The sequence below is a fragment of the Schistocerca americana genome, chromosome X, assembly GCF_021461395.2.
Source record: "Schistocerca americana isolate TAMUIC-IGC-003095 chromosome X, iqSchAmer2.1, whole genome shotgun sequence".
NCBI classification, from domain to species: Eukaryota; Metazoa; Arthropoda; class Insecta; order Orthoptera; family Acrididae; genus Schistocerca; species Schistocerca americana.
Genome location: NC_060130.1, coordinates 955883475 through 955903157, shown reverse-complemented (window position 1 = coordinate 955903157; position 19683 = coordinate 955883475).

Genomic DNA, 19683 nt, shown 5'->3' with positions numbered 1-19683 from the left:
GGTGGTTGTTCTCGGTACTGATTTCTCAGGATCTATGCACCCAAATTGCGTGAAAATGTAATCACATGTCAGTTCTTGTATAATATATTTGTCCAATCAATTCCCATTTATCATCTGCATTTCTTCTTGGTGTAGCAATTTTAATGCCTAGTAGTGTAGATATACAGAGAACTAACTATATTTGTTTCTGTGTATTGTAGCAAGCCTAGATTTATTTCAGGAGGAAGTCGAGCGGTTACTACGACACACATAAAACATTAGTGATTTTTAGTAAAAGACCTTAAACTCTAATATTTAACTTTCATACATTCCCTGTCCTCTTGAATAACAATATATGTTTCCTTACTGTCGCCGAGTACAAGAATATTGTTCATGGCTTGATTAGTACAGAAGAAGAGTTATTTATGAATTTGTCTATAAACTCTGGTACGAAGGTCTGACTAATAAATCAAGCACTGCTGGATGTAAACTATGTTTGTGATACAGTCTTCACTGACGATCACAGACTGGGGCGAGCGGCGCTGCACTCTGACGCAAGTAGACTTCCGACGGCAGCGGCGACGTAGGGAACCTCTTAAGGGTGTGTCTCCATTGACATCCCTCATTTGCGGCTGCGTCTGGCGGCGATTGTCTCTGGCTTGTGGCGCTGTCGTGGTTACCAACTGTAACATGAGACCTCATTCTTCCGACTACATCACATATATTATTTGAGGATCACCTAGTCAGGATTAGTTGTAGAGCAATCGAGCTTATAATTGCAAAGCAAATGTCTACTGGAAATTATCAATTTATTTTAATCAAAGTTCTATACAGGGTGGTCCATTGATCGTGACCGGGCCAAATATAAATAAGGGTCAAACGACTGTGTGCTTGTGTTGCTCATCTGGCTTGCTTTTCTTCTCCAGGCCATAAACATGAACTGATATGCCGGTATTCTGTGCCTCAAATTTAGGTATGTCCTGGATCTTTATGGGCAACTCCATACCATCAAAATCGGGCCATAGTAACTCTCAAGGTGGATTGACGATAACACTCAGCAATGGATGTGTTCCGAGAAATAACGCCATTATCACCCCATATATAGTGCAGAGTTTCAGTCTCTGCATCACCTGAATGTTTAGGTGGGTTATTCAACTCGCAGCATAATACTGCACTGCATTTAATGGCGTTAAATCTCGGATCGTCTAGGACTTTGAGGAACTCGGTCTCCAAGGCAGGGACGCACGCCTCTTAAAACCCAACAGGGTCACGGTACCTGCCTCCCGGATTCTCAATCCTTGTGAATGAGATGCACCCCTCAACAGCCCCATCAACTGCTGAGTATTCTAGAGTGGTCATTATACCATTATTCTGATGTACTTCACTATCAATAGGATGGGGGGGAGCACTACTGCTAGTGACACGATAATCAATATTACTATTACTACTACTACTACTACTACTAGAGCTAGGAGTCCAGCCCATCAATGACGGGGCTGGTGAGGGTGCGGGGTGTGTGCCTTGGTACACACACCTTTCATTGACGGTGGGGGCGAGCTGTTTGAGGAGGCGGCGGAGGCGGTGATGGCCTGAAGCGATGGCCCCCGAGGCCTGATGTCCCCTTTACCGACCGGTGAGGTGGGAGGCAGATGCACCTGCTCATCTTCTTCTTCTGCCAGCTGAGTAGCCCATGGGCGCTAGAGAGCTTGAGGCCGTGCTGGGGCAGGTGCTGCCTCTCATGCACCGAGCGAGGTGGCGCAGTGGTTAGACACTGGACTTGCATTCAGGAGGACGACGGTTCAATCCCGCGTCCGGCCATCCTGATTTAGGTTTTCCGTGATTTCCCTAAATCACTCCAGGCAAATGCCGGGATGGTTCCTTTGAAAGGGCACGGCCAACTTCCTTCCCTAATCCGATGAGACCGATGACCACGCTGTCTCTGTTGTGGTGTGCAGCCAACTCCCGCCCCCGCAACCACCGCTCTAGGTACACGATGTACTTCGTGTGATATGCCTGTAACAAAAATAAGAAAAAATAAGTTTAATGATCTAGATTTAAAACAATGAGTAATAAGACTCAATAATGGTAATTATTTGCTGTAATGATAAAGTTCAAAAATATTCACCTTCTCCACTATGGCTCCATGGCTTGAGCAACTCATCAGCACATTCAATGAGGTCTCCCACCCACTAAGGTATATCCGCCGCCTCATCTAAAAAGGCCATAAGCTTGTGCCTTTCGGATTCTTATTCATCTTTATCTGCAGCAGCCGCCATCACGTGAACCCAATCAGGAATTTCAACCCCGTCTTGCATGACACCCTCCGCATCCCCCTCCCTATACCTAGAATCATCTAGAAAGAAAAGAAAAGATTATGTCTCAGACAGCTTAGTCTAGGCACTTGGAAAACCAATATATATTACACGAAATTATTGTATCTAAGAACTACGTTTTACAAATATACTTACATTCGCCATCCCTCTCGACCTCTAGCTGATGGGCTAGCTCAGCCAACATGCGAGGGATGAATTCTAAAAAGACGGAAAAGACTGAATATAATATCCAGTATGGAAAAAAATATCTCTGTGACACACATACATACACACAATCTGTTAAAGGATGCAGCAGTCTGTGGATTGTGGTCCAAACAGATATAGCACACATACAGTCCATTAAAGGACGCAGCAGTCTGTGTAGAGTGCGGTCCAAAACAGATACAACACACAAACAGAATCCGTTAAAGATCGCAGCAGTCTGTGTATAGTGCGGTCCGAAACAGATATAGCACACACACAATCCGTTAAAGGACGCAGCGGTCGGTGGACTGTGGCCCAAACAGATATTTGAACACTGAAAAGGTAATTGATCTTCATCCGCTTGGCGGCGCTTGCCGCCGCTGCTGCTGCTGTCGCTGCTGGTGCTGCTGGTATGCTTCATGATGAGGACAAAAGTACGGCGATTGAACTCTGGGTGAAGTACAGAAGCAGACTGAGGGCGAGTTCGGTTGTGGTTTGGTTTATATAGCTTCTATGACGTCGAATCACGTCACTAATGCAGTAGGCAATAGGAGTGCAACATTCTAGAGGTTGCGGGTGCTACATCATGGTTGAATGAGGACTGCACTCTTAGTGGGAAAACCTCGAACTTCTCATTTGATCATTGAATCTCCAAGTGATACATCCGGCTATCGAATATCATTAAAATTGGATTGTAATTAAGTACTTAGGTAATTCATACGTTAGATACGCGATGTGTGCCACATGTGTTCAGTTAGAATCGTTAGCATATTTCTAGAAGACGATATGTGGCATCAGTATGAGAGTGCGGACTAGAGGCCACGACGTCAGCATTCGCATGCTCGTAGGCTATACACGTGGTGCATGCCCCGTTAGAAATGCATGAGAGAGAAAGCATTGCAGCATGTCTCTCTCAGTGCTTGACTACAGGTGGGACGAGGGGTGACACGTGTTTCACGTACTGCGAGCGACAATCTTGGATTATGTAATGGGACTGTGCTCTAGCTGTGTCCTAGACCACATGGTGAACACAATGTTTGCCATCATCTTGGGTAAAGGTACTTGCATCATCACGTGACGTCATGGCCGCCATCTTGGACGACAGCGCCCTCTGCCGGTGGTATTGTGCACTAAGTCAGTTGGAGTCTGGACCTCGGGTGAACGCACTGGATGGCTGTACTGCATGAAATTATTTAAATAAAGACTTATGTCCAGCACTCGTCGAGTCCTTTTCCCACAAATTCTCAGGCTTTTAGATCTGAAAATGAATTTTTTCTGTCTTGGGTTTACACTTAGAGGCTAGCTTTAATCATCATGAACAATGCGATTATGATTTTAGTTCTGCCGCAGACAGTGGACCGCCGTTTTCTCGGATACATTGCCCATCACAAGGTTGTAGTTAGCTGAGAACATGAGTTTAAATTCAGGGCTACAAAATGTGTCGTCTGCCACAGTTCAGTCATTGGTTGCGTTTCACGGAGGCCACTTCCAGCACTGCTCTGCGTTACGCATTAACAGCTTTTGTGAAGTGACCCGCCGTATTTGTTTTTCAACTACTTCTAACCAAGCGGTAGTCGGCAGCCAACGTGGCGAGACTGTAGCGGCAATGGACAGACGTTAAGTATCAAGTAATTTTAAATGGACTCTGGTGACATCTGTGGAAAGTACTATTTCTGCTTCTTGTATTTCAGACATTAGGTCGTTTACATATATCAGGAACAATAGTCGACCCAAGTCTGAGCTTTAGAGGACCCCATCAGTGATTTCTACCCTGTCAGAACAGTGTTCTCGGACTATATTGGTTGAATTACCACATACAATTTCCTGCATTCTTCTGGTTAGGTCCCCCCCCCCCCCCCCCCCGCTGAGGACGTCATCAGGTTCCTTACCATCGTCCTCCAGAATGTTCATCCCTTTCAGCACCCTGACACCCTCCAGCAGATCTCCCTTGCTGCCCGTTCCATATTCCAACTCAAGATGTACGCCACCTACTCCAACAACCAGGCCCATTTCACCTTCTCCCGCCTTGACACCCTCGTCTAAATCCCTATCATGGCGCGCCAGCAACGTATCCTTTTCAGCAACATCCGCTCCCTACCCGCCAACAGGAACCTCTTCCTGCACACCCTTGCCACCCACCCCGTGGATGCCTTCCTCCTTAATGAAACCTTCCTCCAACCCCACCATACCGTTCACACTTCGCCCTACCTCCTCCACCGCTCCGATAATCCCCTCCCAATTGCGCGTGGCGGAGTTGCCATTGGTCACCACCGCCAGATCCCCGTTCGGCTCCAACCTCTCCTTCCCGACCCCACCGAACACCTGATCCTTAGTCTCTTCTTCCCCGGCCTTACCGTTACCTGCGCCACCATCTATGTCCGCCCCAACACTCCTATTCCCTTCGACTTCCTCTCCCACGTCGATCGTACCTTTTCCTCCTACGTGATCGCCGCCGACCTCAACATCCATAGTCGTTCCACTGCCCAGTTACGGCGGTGGCATCGGTTCCTCTCCACCCTTCAAGGCGACCTCGTCCCCATCCCCCAGCATACCCGTCCCGAATCCAACTCCACTACTGATGTTATCCTCTCCTCCCCCAACCTCCTTGGCCGCATAACGGTGGATGTCCTGGAACCGATTGGTAGCGACCATCTCCCTGTCCTCCTCACCATTTCAGACGGTCGTCGCCCTCGCCCCGATCCTCGTACTGATCCTCCCCCTAAGTATGTCCACGATTATTCCCGAGCCGACTGGAATGCCTACCGGGATACCCTTTCCACCCAGGTCGATAGCCATCCTCTCACCTACCGCCACCCTGACGATGTCACCCATGCCGCCTCCTTTCTCCAGCAGACCTTGTCTGAGGCCGTGGAGGCCCACGTTCCTACTGTCGCCATCCACCCCCACCGTCCTACCTTACCCCCACAGGCCATTCTCCTCCTCCATGAATCCCGTCGTCTCTACCGTGCCTTCCTCCGCACGCGTGACCCGGACACACTACGCCGCCACCGGCAACTCCAGCGACACGTTCGTAATTTGCTCGCGGCTAAGAAACGCCGGGACTGGCGACAGACATGCACCCGTTTAAATGCAACCCTACCAATCAACTCGTCCAAGTTCTGGTCGGCCTTTCGTCGCCTTACCGGAACTAAACCCTCCCCCTACTATCCTCTTCTCCACGATGATCACCCCTTCCCTGACACCCTTAGTAAGGCCAATCACTTTGCCTCCTACCTCTCCGATGTTTTCTCCATCCCCGATGATCCCCAGTTCGATTACTCCCTCTTCCCGGATATCCGCGATCGAACTGACACCTCTGTCCCTCCCCTCGCTCCTGGTTTCCAGTACTTGGACAACATTACACACACGGAACTCAATGCCCCTATCACTACCCAGGATCTCATTGATACACTCCGCACCAAACGCAACACCGCTCCTGGTCACGATCGTGCCACCTACCGTCACCTTCGTGAAGCTCCTGTCCCTTTCCTCTCCACCCTGGCCAGGATCTACAATGTAGTCCTGTCCACCGGTTACTACCCCGACCTGTGGAAAACTTCCCGTATCCTCATGTTCCTTAAACCTGGCAAACCGCTGTCCGCCGTCTCCTCCTACCGTCCCATCAGCCTTACCTCGGTCTTCAGCAAGGCCCTGGAATCTATCCTCACCCGCCGCATCCACCAGCATCTCCGCCAGCACCGCCTCCTTCCCGTCACCCAGTGTGGCTTTCGGCCATCCTTCTCTTCCGACGATCTTCTCCTTCACCTCACTCATCTCCTTTCCGAACAGCTTAATTCCCGTCGCTCCGCAATCTTCCTCTCCCTTGACCTCGAACGCGCTTATGACCGCGTCTGGCATTCCGGTCTCCTCTTCAAGCTCCAAACCTTCGCCCTTCCCATTAACTACGTCCGTCTGATCGGTTCCTTTCTCTCCCGCCGTCCTTCCTATGTCACCATCCATAACACCGATTCCTACACCTTTTTCCCCTCCGCCGGTGTGCCCCAAGGCTCCGTCCTCTCCCCCCTTCTGTACCTTTTGTACACGGCGGACATGCCGCCGCCGTCGCCCCCCGTCCACCTCCTCCAGTTTGCCAATGACACCGCGTTCCTCGCCCTTGGCCCCACCCTGCAACGCTCCCAACGCCTTCTCCAATCCCATCTTGACCGGTTCACCGCTTGGTGCAACCAGTGGTTGCTCAAGGTCAATCCCTCCAAAACCCAGGCGATCATTGTAGGCAAAACCACCCCTTCCTTCCGCCTCCTTGATTTTTATCTCACCGTCTATGTCCGTCCTATCGCCCTTACTCCCACCCTTAAGTACCTTGGCGTCACCCTCGACCGTCGCCTCTCCTGGACTCCCCATCTCCAGACGATCCAAGCCAAGGCACATTCCCGACTCCGTCTCCTCAAGCTCCTTTCCGGCCGCACGTGGGGTCTGGACCCTCCACAAACCTCCACACCTATAAATCCCTCATCGCCCTATCCTTTGTTATGCCCATCCAGCCTGGATCTCCGCCCCCCCTACCTTCTATAAATCCCTCCAAATCCTTGAACGCCATGCTCTCCGCCTTGCCTATCGCATCCGTCTCCCCTCCCCAACGCGGATCCTGTATGATCTCATCCCCTTCCCCCACCTCCTCCTTTTCCTTGAAAGGATACGTATCCTGTACACCTCACGTAAACTTGATCCTCCTCACCCGCTCATTTCCCCGATCCTCTCCCACCCCCGCCCGCTGCCGCGCCTGTATTCCCACGTCCCACCCGGTCTCCATCTCTCCACCCTCCATACCCTCTCCCAAGGTGGCTTCCGCCAGCTCCCCCTCCCTGATGATGTCCTCGTCCCCTCCATCTACCCCTCTTATCAACTTTGATCCTCCCCCCCACCTCCTGTGTCCTCTCCTTTAGGCACCCTCCCTCCCTCCCTTCCCTTCCCTCCTCTTTCCTTTCCCCCCTCCCTCCTCCCCTCTCTACCGGGCTTCCCCTCCCCCTTCCTCCCTCCCCCTCTCTCCTTTGCCCATGGCATCTCTGCTCCCCCCTCTCCCATTCCCCTTCCCATTCCTCCTCCTCCACCTCCTCTCTTGGCAGGTCCCCGGACTCGTACACGCTCAGTGAACATTCGCGCGCCGGAGATCATCGCCGTCAGTGTTTCGTGTGTGTGCCTTCGTTTGTGTGTAGTGTTGTTCGCCGTCACGCCCCCCACCGTTCACGTGCCGTCGCCATCATCCATGTTCTGTGCATCGTGTCGCCCAGTGTTAGTGATGTTTCTCGTCCAGCGTGAACGGCTCCATGTTTTTTCGATTTTTAGTGTCTACATTTTTTTGCCCTCCGTTTTTACTGTCTACTCTGTGCGACCTTTATGTACTACTTGTTGTAACACTCAAGGCTGAAGAGCGGCGTATTGTGCTGCTGCCAGCCCGCCTTTGTATAACGTGTTAAAATCACAATAAAGAAAAAAAAAAAGAAAGAGATTGCAATTCGAGGGTTGGATTCCCTCTCTTCTTCATCGAAGAGTTTCACTGCCTGGGCTACTCTCAGGGTGCACCTTCGACGTGGAAGATCCCCGCCGTTTCCCTGCCGTGTCGTCTGCTTGCCGTCCATACTGCCTGCCGGTGCTCGCCGCCGCCGCCGCCGCTTGGTCGCCGCCTGCCGGTGCTCGCCACCGTCGCCTGCCGCCTGCCGGTGCTCGCCGCCGTCGCCGTTTGGCCGCCTTCCGGTCCTCGCCGCCGCCGCCGCCGCCGCCGCCGCCTTCGCCGCCTGCCGGGGCTCGCCGCCGCCGCCGCCGCCGCCGCCGCCGCCTGCCGGTCGCCGCCGTCGCCGTCGCCGTCTGGTCGCCGCCGCCGCCCTTCTCGCGCGCCGCCGCCATGTCCCAACCCACCACCACCACCACTATCATTTTCACCTCTCCCTCCGCTGCTCCAACCACCATCACATGGAGCTCTTCCTCCACCCCACTTCCCGTCCTTCCTTCTCTCCCTGTCCACCCCACCCCTGCACCATTTTCGGCTGTAACCACCCCCAACTCCTCCTCCCCTATCACTGTCGCCCCATCGACAGCTACTGACTTTCCGCCGCTCCCCGCACCGCCTCCGACAGGCTCCAAGCCAGCACGGATCTCTGCTCGACGTTCCACAGTCTCAGTGACACCCACGCCCCCTCCGTCTGCATCATCCGCTGCTCAGGGTGGTCCTGCCCCCCGCCATCTCCCCCTGCAACCCGTACCGCTGCCCCCTCTCCACCCGGTCGTGCCCACGAAACCTTCAAAGCGCCCGAATGCTGACCCTTCCCCTGCAGTCTCCTCCAAAAAAACCCCCGGCCCCCGTGACCCACCCACCCCCATGGACGCGGCTCCGACCCCCGCCCCCGCCCCGCCTGCCACCCACACCTTTGTCCTCTCCAATCCTGACCCTCAATTCCTTGCTGCCCGCTCCCTCACCCTCGCCATCCGGAAATACTACCCCAATGCTCCCATCTCCTAAGTGATTCCTCGCAAGGCCTCGGTCCTCATCAAATCCCCCAGTGCTTCCCTCCACACCAATCTCCTCTCCCGCATCCCCCGTATCCAATTTGGCCAACGTGCAACCCTCACCCCGTACCACACCCCGTCCTCTCCCCGTCAGCCTCAACCTCCCCGGCGTCCGCCAACCTTCACCGCTGTGGTCACGAAGCTTAGCCCCGTGATCACGGAGGCTGAGGTGTTGGCGGAACTCAACTCCCGGCCCGACATTGAAATCCGCTCGGCCCGTCACATCTTCAATGATGCCGGGCCGCCTTTTCTCATGCAGATATTCACCGAATCCTCCTCCTCCATTGACCGCCTCCTCACCGAGGGAGCCCTCATCTACAATCAGCGCCATAAGGTGGACCCCTCCCGTTCCCCCGTCCAATCCTACCGCTGCCAACGCTGTCTCACCTACAACGACCACGTTACCTCTGCCTGCAGGAACCCCCCTACTTGTCCCCACTGCAAAGCTTCCCACTTCCTCAAGCATTGCCCCAACCTCACCTCCCCCCCCTCCTGCAACACTTGCAACGAACCACATCCTACCTACTCCTCGAAGTGTAAAGCGAAACCTCCACCAGTAACCCCTGAGCTCACCGTGCCTGTCCATCCTGTTGATGACCCCATCCACCCCAACAACTCGCTCCGCCCTCCCCCTACTGCTGAGGACATCATCCGTTTCACCACCATTGTGCTCCAAAACATCCACCCCTTCCAGCGCTCACACACTCTTTCCCAAATCGCCCTCGCTGCCCGTTCCATCTTCCATCTTACCACCTATGCCACATACTCCCACAACCAGGCCCACTTCACCTTCACCCCCCTCACCACCCATGTCTAACTCTCCACTCCCATGGCACAACAACCGTACCGTATCCTGTACCACAACATTCGCTCCCTGCCCACCCACAAACTCCTCTTCCTCCACACCCTACGTCAGCACCACGTGGATGTCTTAGTCCTAAATGAAACCTTCCTTCAACCCCGTCTCTCCGTCTCCACGGCTCCTTACACTCTACACCGCACCGATAACCCGTACCCTCTCGCGCGTGGCGGAGTTGCTATAGGCCACCTCAAGCACCTCCCTGTCCGGCCCCAACCTCTCCTTAACAATCCTGCCGAGCATCTCACCCTCAGCCTCTTCTTCCCCACCCTTACCATCACCTGTGCCACCATTTATGTCCGCCCTCGCACCCCCATCCTGTACGATTTCCTGGCCCACATTGACCGCACCTTCTCCACCTACGTGATTCCCGCTGACCTCAATATCCACAGCCGTGATCCTGCCGACCTCCGGCGGTGGCATCAGTTTCTCACCACTCTCCAGGGAGACCTGGTTCCCCTGCCTCAGCACACCCGGCCCGAATCCAACACCACTCCTGATGTGGTCCTTGCCTCTCCAAACCTCCTTGGGCGCATCACCGCGGATGTCCTTGACCTCATTGGCAGTGACCATGCTCCTGTCCTCCTCACTATCTCTAACGGTCGCCATCCCCGCACGCTCCTTGCCCTGACGTCCCTCCTAAACTTGTCCATGATTACTCCCGTGCTAACTGGGATGCCTACCGGGATTCCATTCACACCCAGGTTGACGGCCACGACCTTACCCTCCAGTCTCCTGATGACATCGCTCGCACTGCTGCCTTCCTGCACCAGACATTGTCTGACGCCGTCGCCACCCATATCCCCACCAAAGCCATCCACCCTCACTGCCCCGCCCTGCCTCCACAGGCTGTCCTTCTCCTTCGAGAGTCCCGCCGCCTCTACCGCTCTTTTCTCCACACTCGTGACCGGGATACAATTACCCGCCACCGGCAATTACAGTGACACATCCGCAACCTGCTTGTTGCGAAGAAACGCCGAGCCTGGCGCCAGACATGTACACGACTCAACACCACACTCCCCATCAACTCTTCCAAGTATTGGTCTGCCTTCCACCGCCTTACTGGGAACCGCCCCACCCCCCAGTACCCTCTCCTCCTTAATGACCGTCCCTTTCCTGACAACCTCAGTAAGGCCAACCACTTTGCCTCCCACCTCTCTGATGTTTTTTCCATCCCAGATGATCCTCACTTTGATTATTCCCTCTTCCCTGATGTCATGGACCGTACGAATACCTCTGTTCCTCCCCTTGCTCCTAGCTTCCAGTACTTGGGCCACACCCCACCTTCTGCACTTAACACTCCCATCACTACACAGGACATCAGCCTCACACTCCACACTAAACGCAACACTGCTCCCGGCCACGACTGCGTTACCTACCGCCACCTCAGACACTGCCCTCCCTCCTCCCTTTCCCTCCTTGCCACCCTCTACAATGTCATCCTTGCCACTGGCTTCTATCCCGACCTGTGGAAAACCTCCCGTATCCTGATGTTCTCCAAACCCAATAAGCCTCCATCTGATGCCTCTTCCTATCGTCCTATCTGTCTCACATCGGTGTTCAGCAAGCTCTTGGAATCCATCCTTTCCCGGCGCATCCATCTCCACCTCCACCAAAACCACCTCCTCCCGAACACCCAATGTGGCTTTCGACCTTCCTTCTCTGCTGATGACCAACTCCTCCGCCTCACTCATCTCCTCCCCCTCCAGCTTAACTCCCGTCGCTCCGCCATTTTCGTCTCACTTGACCTCGAAAAGGCCTACGACTGTGTCTGGCATCCCGGTCTCCTGTTTAAACTCCAAACCTACGCCCTTCCTATCAACTACATCCGTCTGGTGGCCTCCTTCCTCTCCCACCGCCCCTCCTATGTTACCGTCCATCATGCCAATTCCCACACCTTCTACCCCTCTGCCGGTGTGCCCCAGGGCTCTGTCCTCTCCCCTCTCCTCTACCTCCTGTACATGGCAGATATGCCCCAACCCCCCCTCCAGTACACCTCTTGCAATATGCTGATGACACCGCATTCCTCGCCCTCACTCCTACCCTCCAACGGTCCCAACGCCTTCTCCAGAATCACCTTGACCTTTTTGCTGCATGGTGTAACCAATGGCTCCTGAAACTCAATCCTTCCAAGACCCAGGCAATCATCGTAGGTCGTACCACTCGCTCCTTCCGCCTCCTGGATTTCTCCCTTACTGTCTGCACACGTCCTGTTCGCCTCACCCCCACCCTCACCTACCTTGGTCTCACCATTGACCGTCACCTCACCTGGATACCTCATCTCCGCTCCATCCAATCCAAAGCCCACAACCGCCTCCGACTCCTCAAACTCCTCTCTGGCCGGACATGGGGGTTGCACCCCTCTACCATCCTCCACACCTACAAATCCTTCATCCGTCCCATCCTCTGTTATGCCAGTCCTGCCTGGATATCTGCCCCCCCCAAATTCTATCAGTCCCTCCAGATCCTTGAGCGTCATGCACTCCGCCTCGCCTTCCGTATCCGCCTCCCGTCCCCCACGCGTATCCTCTATGATCTCATTCCTTTCCCCCATCTGCTCCTATTCCTCGAACATATCCGCATCCTCTACACCTCCCGCCGTCTTGAACCCCCTCACCCCCTGGTTGCTCCTCTCCTCTCCCGTCCCCGCCCCCTGCCACGTCTTCACCGTTGTGTCCCCCCTACCCTCCATCTCTACACCCTCCATCTCCTTTCCCAAGGTGGCTTCCGTCACCTCCCCCTCCCGGATGATGCCCTCTCTCCCTCCATTTATCCTTCCTATCAACTCTGATCCTCCATCCCCCTCCTTTCCTCTGTCCTTTCCCTGGGCTCCCTTTCCCCCCCCCCCTTTCTGTCCTGTTTTTCTCCCCACTAAACCTCTCCCTACCTCCCTTCTCCCCCCCCAGTCCTTTTGTATTCCCCTCCTCTGCCTACCCCACTCCCTGTCGCGTCTGCCCCCCACCCCTCTTATGGGTCCTCATCCTCCTTCAGCTCCTTTCCCGGCTCCCCCCTTCTTTTTTACTCTCCTTTCCCCCCTTTTTTTGTTTTCCCATCTTCTGTCCAGTTTCCCCCCACCTGCTCTCGACTGTGGTGTCACATTTGCCAACTTTTTAGTGCAGTGTTCCAGTGACTATTCAGTGTTGTTTGTCTTTCTCGTGTTGCGAACAGAAACCATGCTGTCGCTAGGTGTGAATTTTATGTCCTTTGCGAACAGAATCCAGACTGTCGCCGTGTTTTTTAATTGTCTATTGTTTTCCCTGTCTGCTTCGTATGTATTTTTATTAGCGTCATCATCCCTATGTTGTTGTTTTAAGTTCCACGATTTCTTTTCGCCTTGTTACTCTCTAAGTCTCCGATTTTATCGCCTGTTTTTTATTATTTGTTCTCTTGATCTTTGTCACAAAATCTGTCGGCTGAAGAGCGGCATACTAAGCTGCTGCCAGCCAGCCCCCTTCGGGGGGAATTGAAATTCAATAAATGAAAAAAAAAAAAAAAAAAGGAAAAAAAATTAGATTGCTGCTAACGTAGAACCTTTTCTCCTCGCGGAACACACTCGCGCAGTGGTACATGAACGCGCGAGGTATTATAACGAGTGTACGGACCTCCGATTAGACAATCTGCATTTGTCTGCAACAGTCTGTATGAGTTCTACATTTGTCTGTGCCAGTCTATAGTCAAGTTTCAGTCTGCGCCCAATAAGATTACCATATTCCTGTACATAGCCATGAAGGTAAATTTATAGACACTTCTGTCAAGTATCAGAGATATATTTGACAATAAGATTGATGTACCAATACCAAAGGAACTTCAGATTGTCAATCGTAAATAGCATCCAGAACCAAGTTAAGTAATTTTTATGCTTGTCATTATTTTAATAAATGTGTGTGAAAATTAATCAAGTTCTGTTTAAAGTTGGTCACCGTCAATCTGTTACTCTAAGCGTGCAAGTGACCTAACAGCAGAAGATAAACACGCCACGATAATACCACGAGACATATTGCTGACACTCGCCTACTTCGTTAGAGTGACAAGGCAAATAATCTGATGGTGTGTGTTCTGAAGGTCTTACAGTACACACACACAACAACTGCTCTGTTTCACAAAAGACACGGATATCTTGGTTACCACTAAAATGCACCCCCATCAGGGTTCGTCTCATAAACTTCAAAGACACGCATCCAACCCTGTCCCAAACACAGTCGACAGACACATTCTCACAATTGTACATACTACAAATGAATAAACAACGAATGAAACGAAAGTCTCTCACATTCAGCAGCTGCAGACGCATAGAGCTAATTAACTCTCCTGCCACTTCGAGATGAGCTCGATGTGCACTTACTGATCGACAAACAAGGTTTATGAGACAAAGGAATTATAGATATTGGCTGCGAGTGGGCATTGATGTAAATCAAGGGGGAAAGTTGAAAGTTTGTACATGACCAAGATTCGAACCCAGGTCTCCGGCTTAGTAGGCAGATGTGCTCACCACTCCGCCATCTGGGCACAGTGACCGGCGCAACTGCATGGACTATGCTAGCAAGCCTCCCATCAGACCCCAAATTCTCAACTTAACCACTCACTACTAATGTAGTGCCCCTCGGCCATTATCCTCAGTCCTCGCAACATTTCTCCGATTCCCATGAGAGTTTGAGCATGCTGTGCATCTGCATTACAGTGATCAATTAGTCATCCTCACCTTAATGATATATGTGGTGTCTGTCTTTCGGACATGTCAGAAAGAAGAGACACCACATATACATAGTTAAAGCGAGTACGTCCAATGATCTCTTCAGTGTGGATCTACACTAAGGTTCGAACTCTTCCAGGAATCGGCGAAATGTCGCAAGTAATGAGGATAAAGGGCGAGGGGCACTACATTAGTAGTTTGTGGTTAAGTTGAGAATTAGGTTCTGAAAAGGCACTTTAGGGTAATCTGTACAGTTGCGATGATCACTGTGTCCAGATAGTGCATCTACCTACTAAGCAGGAGACCCGGGTTTGAATCCCGGTACGGAACAAATTTTCATCTTTCCCCATTCGTTTAAATCAATGCCATCTTGCAGCGAATGTCTGTAACTCCGCTGTGTCTTAATTCATAGTGGCTGCTGGATCAGAATGGTGTCTGCTCTTTCGGACGTGTCCGACACAACAGACGACACATACAAGCCCGACGAGATGCGGGCAGGAGGGAGGGCAAAATTCCCGGGGCTCAAGCCTCATGGGGGTGCCCAAGTCTATCAAAGCTTCACATCCCTTAGAGTGCTAAGTTGGCAAAATATTAGGCTACTACTGTAACAAATTTTATAGCATATAAAAAATAAGAGAAAATTATCATGCACCAGCACAACCAATCTAGCTCTAGCTTTCTACTTCGGTACTCCAGTTTTATGAGTCATACTGGCAAATTGCATTCAATTACACTGAAGTGCCAAAGAAACTGGTATAGCCATGCGTATTCAAACACAGAGATATGTAAACAGGCAGAATACGGCCTTGCCTGTATAAGACAACCAGTGTCTGGCGCAGTTGTTAGATAGGTTACTGCTCCTACAATGTAAGTTTGTCAAGATTTAAGTGAATTTGAACATGGTGGTATAGTCGGCGCACGAGCGATGGGACACAGCATCTCCGAGCTAGCGATGAAGTGGGGATTTTTCCGTACGACCATTTCACGAGTGTACGGTGAATATCAGGAATTCAGTAAAACATCAAATCTCCGACGTCGCTGCGGCCAGAAAAATATCCTGCAAAAACGGGACCATGACGACTCAATAGAATCGTTCAACGTAACAGAAATGCAACCCTTCCGCAAATGGTTGCAGATTTCAATGCTGGGCCATCAAAAACTGTCAGAGTGCGAACCATTGAAAGAAACATCATCGATATGGGCTTTCGGAGCCGAAGGCCCATTTGCGTACTTGTGATGACTGCACAACAAAAGCTTTACGCCTCGCCTGGGCCCATCAACACCGACATTGGACTGTTGATGACTGGAAACATGTTGCCTGGTCAGACGAGTCTCGTTTGAAATTGTATCGAGTAGATGGACCTGTACGGGTATGGAGACAACCTCATGAATCCATGGACCCTGCATCTTAGTAGGGGACTGTTCAAGCTGTTAGAGGCTCTGTAATGGTGTGGGGCGTGTGCAGTTGGATTGATATATGACCTCTGATACGTCTAGATACGACTGTGACAGGTGACATATACGTTAACATCCTGTGTGATCACGTGCATCCATTCATGTCCATTGTGCATTGCGACGGACTTGGGCAATTCCATCAGGACAATGCGAACCCACCACGGCCAGAATTGCTACAGAGTGGCTCCAGGAACATTCTTCTGAGTTTAAACACTTCCGCTGGCCACCAAACTCCCCAGACGTGAACATTATTAAACATATCTGGGGTGCCTTGCAACGTGCTGTTCAGAAGAGATCTCTATTTCCTCGTACTCTTACGGATTTATGGACAGCCCTGCAGTGTTCATGGTTTCAGTTTCCTCCAGCACTACTTCAGAAATTAGTCGAGTCCATGCCACGTCGTGTTGCGGCACTTCATCGTGCTCGCGGGGGTCCTACACGATATTAGGCAGGTGTACCAGTTTCAAAAAATGTTCAAATGTATGTGAAATCTTATGGGACTTAACTGCTAAGGTCAACAGTCCCTAAGCTGACACACTACTTAACCTAAAACACACACACCATGCCCGAGGGAGGACTCGAACCTCCGCCGGGATCAGCCGCTCTGTGTACCAGTTTCTTTGGCTTTTCAGTGTATTATTCGTACTTATTTGTTGGTTATGCGTGCCAAAGTACATAAATATGACTACGTATATGATTAAACTGTCAAAAATTTACTAACCTTTAGAATTCGTTTCATATAAGCTGTATACGTTGCTGCGCCGTATTCTGCCTGTTTACATATCTCTGTATTTGAATACGCATACATATTCCAGTTCTTTGACGCTTCATTGTATAAAGTTAACAGGAAATTGTTTGCTTTGCATTTTTGTCAATACGTTGCTCATGAATCGCTGTTCATCGATCACGCCCAGATTAGGATTTGTATCATGAAAGACTAAAAACGTTATTAGGAATTGTATATAATTCTCAGTCTTTCCGGTTTTGCATAACTATTTGGCAGTCATTTCAAGTTCTTTTCAGGCATTTTAAGACCCTTTAAAGGAATCAACGATCAACTTAAACGAATGTCCTGTGACGTCCGCCCAGACCAAACGCAACGACGTCCGCCCCGAGCAGATGCAACGAACGAAAACGAGCACAATGAGATTAATAACAAAAAAAAAAAGATGGTAGAGCACTTGCCCGCGAAAGGCAAAGGTCCCGAGTTCGAGTCTCGGTCCGGCACACAGTTTTAATCTGCCAGGAAGTTTCATAGTGTGATGGCCTCCGAATCCTTGCAATGTCCATAGAACCCTTTCCTGGTGTCCACAACGTCTGTTAAGACAACATTTACACCTCAGACCGGATATTACGCTCATATTTTACTGCAGATGTTCGACAACTTTGAACCCTGGTAACGAATAATGATATCGAAAAAAATTTCTAACTTCCTCGAGAGTACCATCTTGAGGGCATAAGGTAACGTTTTCGACGATCTGCCGTGAAAGAAAGTATGGTAGTGGCCATCTCCATTTTTTGTACCCAAAAATTGTACTTTTTCGGATTTTTGTTTTTTTTTGGGGGGGGGATCGCCCTTGAGCAAATGGTTCTTTTCAAGCCGACTAAGGTGCACTCTAGAAACTGCGGACGAACCAACTGACTTCCTCGATTTGACTAGGCTGGAGAAAGTGCGTAATGTTTAAATTTTAGCTCTGTACTCTAGGCTAGCTACAGTGTACCACTTTTCCGATAGGTATGCAAATGGTCGATCGGACGAAGGCTATCCAAAATTGTTGACCCTTATCTCTGTGATCAATAGAACGGGAGATATGACCTGAAAAGCCGCTTTTTTCGCGTGCGGCTTTATGGGACATATTGATAGCGTGCACTGTCCTGCGTTATGCTTAAATTATGTCAAACTTTCTTTTATAGTAACAAAATTTGGTTACCACATTTGGAAATGTGGCCGATCACACACTCGCCGCCAGTAATCCAGACTAGTGGTGGGGAGCTCGTGAATGAGTCGTTCAAATGAACGCTTTAAAACTCCAGTGAAATGTAAACTAACCACCATTCGAGGGTTGGATTCCCTCTCTTCTTCATCGAAGAGTTTCACTGCCTGGGCTACTCTCAGGGTGCGCCTTCGACGTGGAAGATCCTTGCCGTGTCGTCTGTTTGCCGCCGCTTGGTCGCCGCCTTCCGGTCCTTGCCGCCGCCGCCGCCGCCGCCGCCGCCGCCGCCGCCGCCTGCCGGGGCTCGTCGCCCGTCGCCCCCGCCTGGTCGCCGCCTGCCGGGGCTCGCCGCCCCCGCCTGGTCGCCGCCTGCCGGTGCCCGCCGCCGCCGCCGCCGGTGCCCGCCGCCTGCCGGTGCTCGCCGCCGCCGCCGCCGCCGCCGCCGCCGCCGCCATCCGGTGCCGCCTGGTCGCCACCATCGCCGCCGTCCTGACCCTGGTCTACGGCCGTCTTCGTCTTCATCCGTCTTCGTCTTTGTCTGTCCCCGGTTTCTGTCCTCTCCTCTTCGTTCTGTTCGTTCTTGTTTCTCTCTCCCGTCATGTCCGCCCCCACCACCACTGTCACTACTACCACCACCGCCATTGTCTATACCTCCCCTTCCGCCGCCTCCACCACTATAACTTGGTGTGCCCAGTCCCACCTCCCTCCTTCCATTCCACCTCTCCTCACTGTCCCTTCACCCTCTATCTTTATCGCCCCCTCTCCCGCTTCTTCCTCCCGCTCCTCTCGTTCTGATCCCTTCCCCCCACTCCCCCAGCCTGTCACTGCAGCTCCAGCTCGGGTGGTGGCCCGTCGGGCCACTGCCCACGCCCAGCTCTCCCCGTCACCTTCGCCATCGCCGCCGCCTCTGCCGCCGTCATCGTCATCGTCGCCTTCACCGTCACCGTCACCATCTCCGGCGCCGACTCCGGCCCCGGGACCTGCCCCTCCCCGCCACATTCCCGTTGTTCCCATCCCCCACACCTCCTCCACCGCCGTCAAGCGCCCCGGTGGCACCCCTGCTTCCTCTGCTTCCAAAAAGGCTGCACCTCGTCCTCCTTCCCCCACCCTTGATGCCATGGAAGTCTCCCCGCCTGTCCCTGCCCCCTCATCCTCCTCCTCTCTCCCTTCCTCCTACCGCTACCTCCTCTCCCGTCCTGATCCCTCTCTCCTTGAAGCCCGGAACCTCACCCTCTTCCTTCGCCAGCATTGTCCTGGTGCCCCCATCTCCCTCCTCACTCCTCGCCGAGATTCTGTTCTCATCTCCTCCCCCAGCCCAACCCTCCATACTGACATCCTCTCCCGTCTCCCCATCACCCGTTTTGGTCCCAACGCCTCCCTTACCCCTGCTCCTTCTCCATCTCCTACCCGCCAACCCCAACCCCCGCGTCGCCCGCCGACCCTCACCGCCGTGATCACGCGGCTCAGTCCGTCGATCACGGAGGAGGAGGTGTTGGCGGAGCTCCAGGCCCATCCCACGCTGGAGGTGCGGGCGGTCCGCCGCATTTTCAACTCGGCCGGCCCCACCCGCCTTATGCGGGTTTTCTCTGAGGACGCCCCCTCCATTGACCGTCTCCTGAAGGAGGGTGCCCTCCTCTTCCACCAGCGGTACAAGGTCGACCCTTCCCGTTCCCCTCCTCAATCCCTGCGCTGCCAGAGGTGTCTGCGCTATAATGCGCACCCCACAGC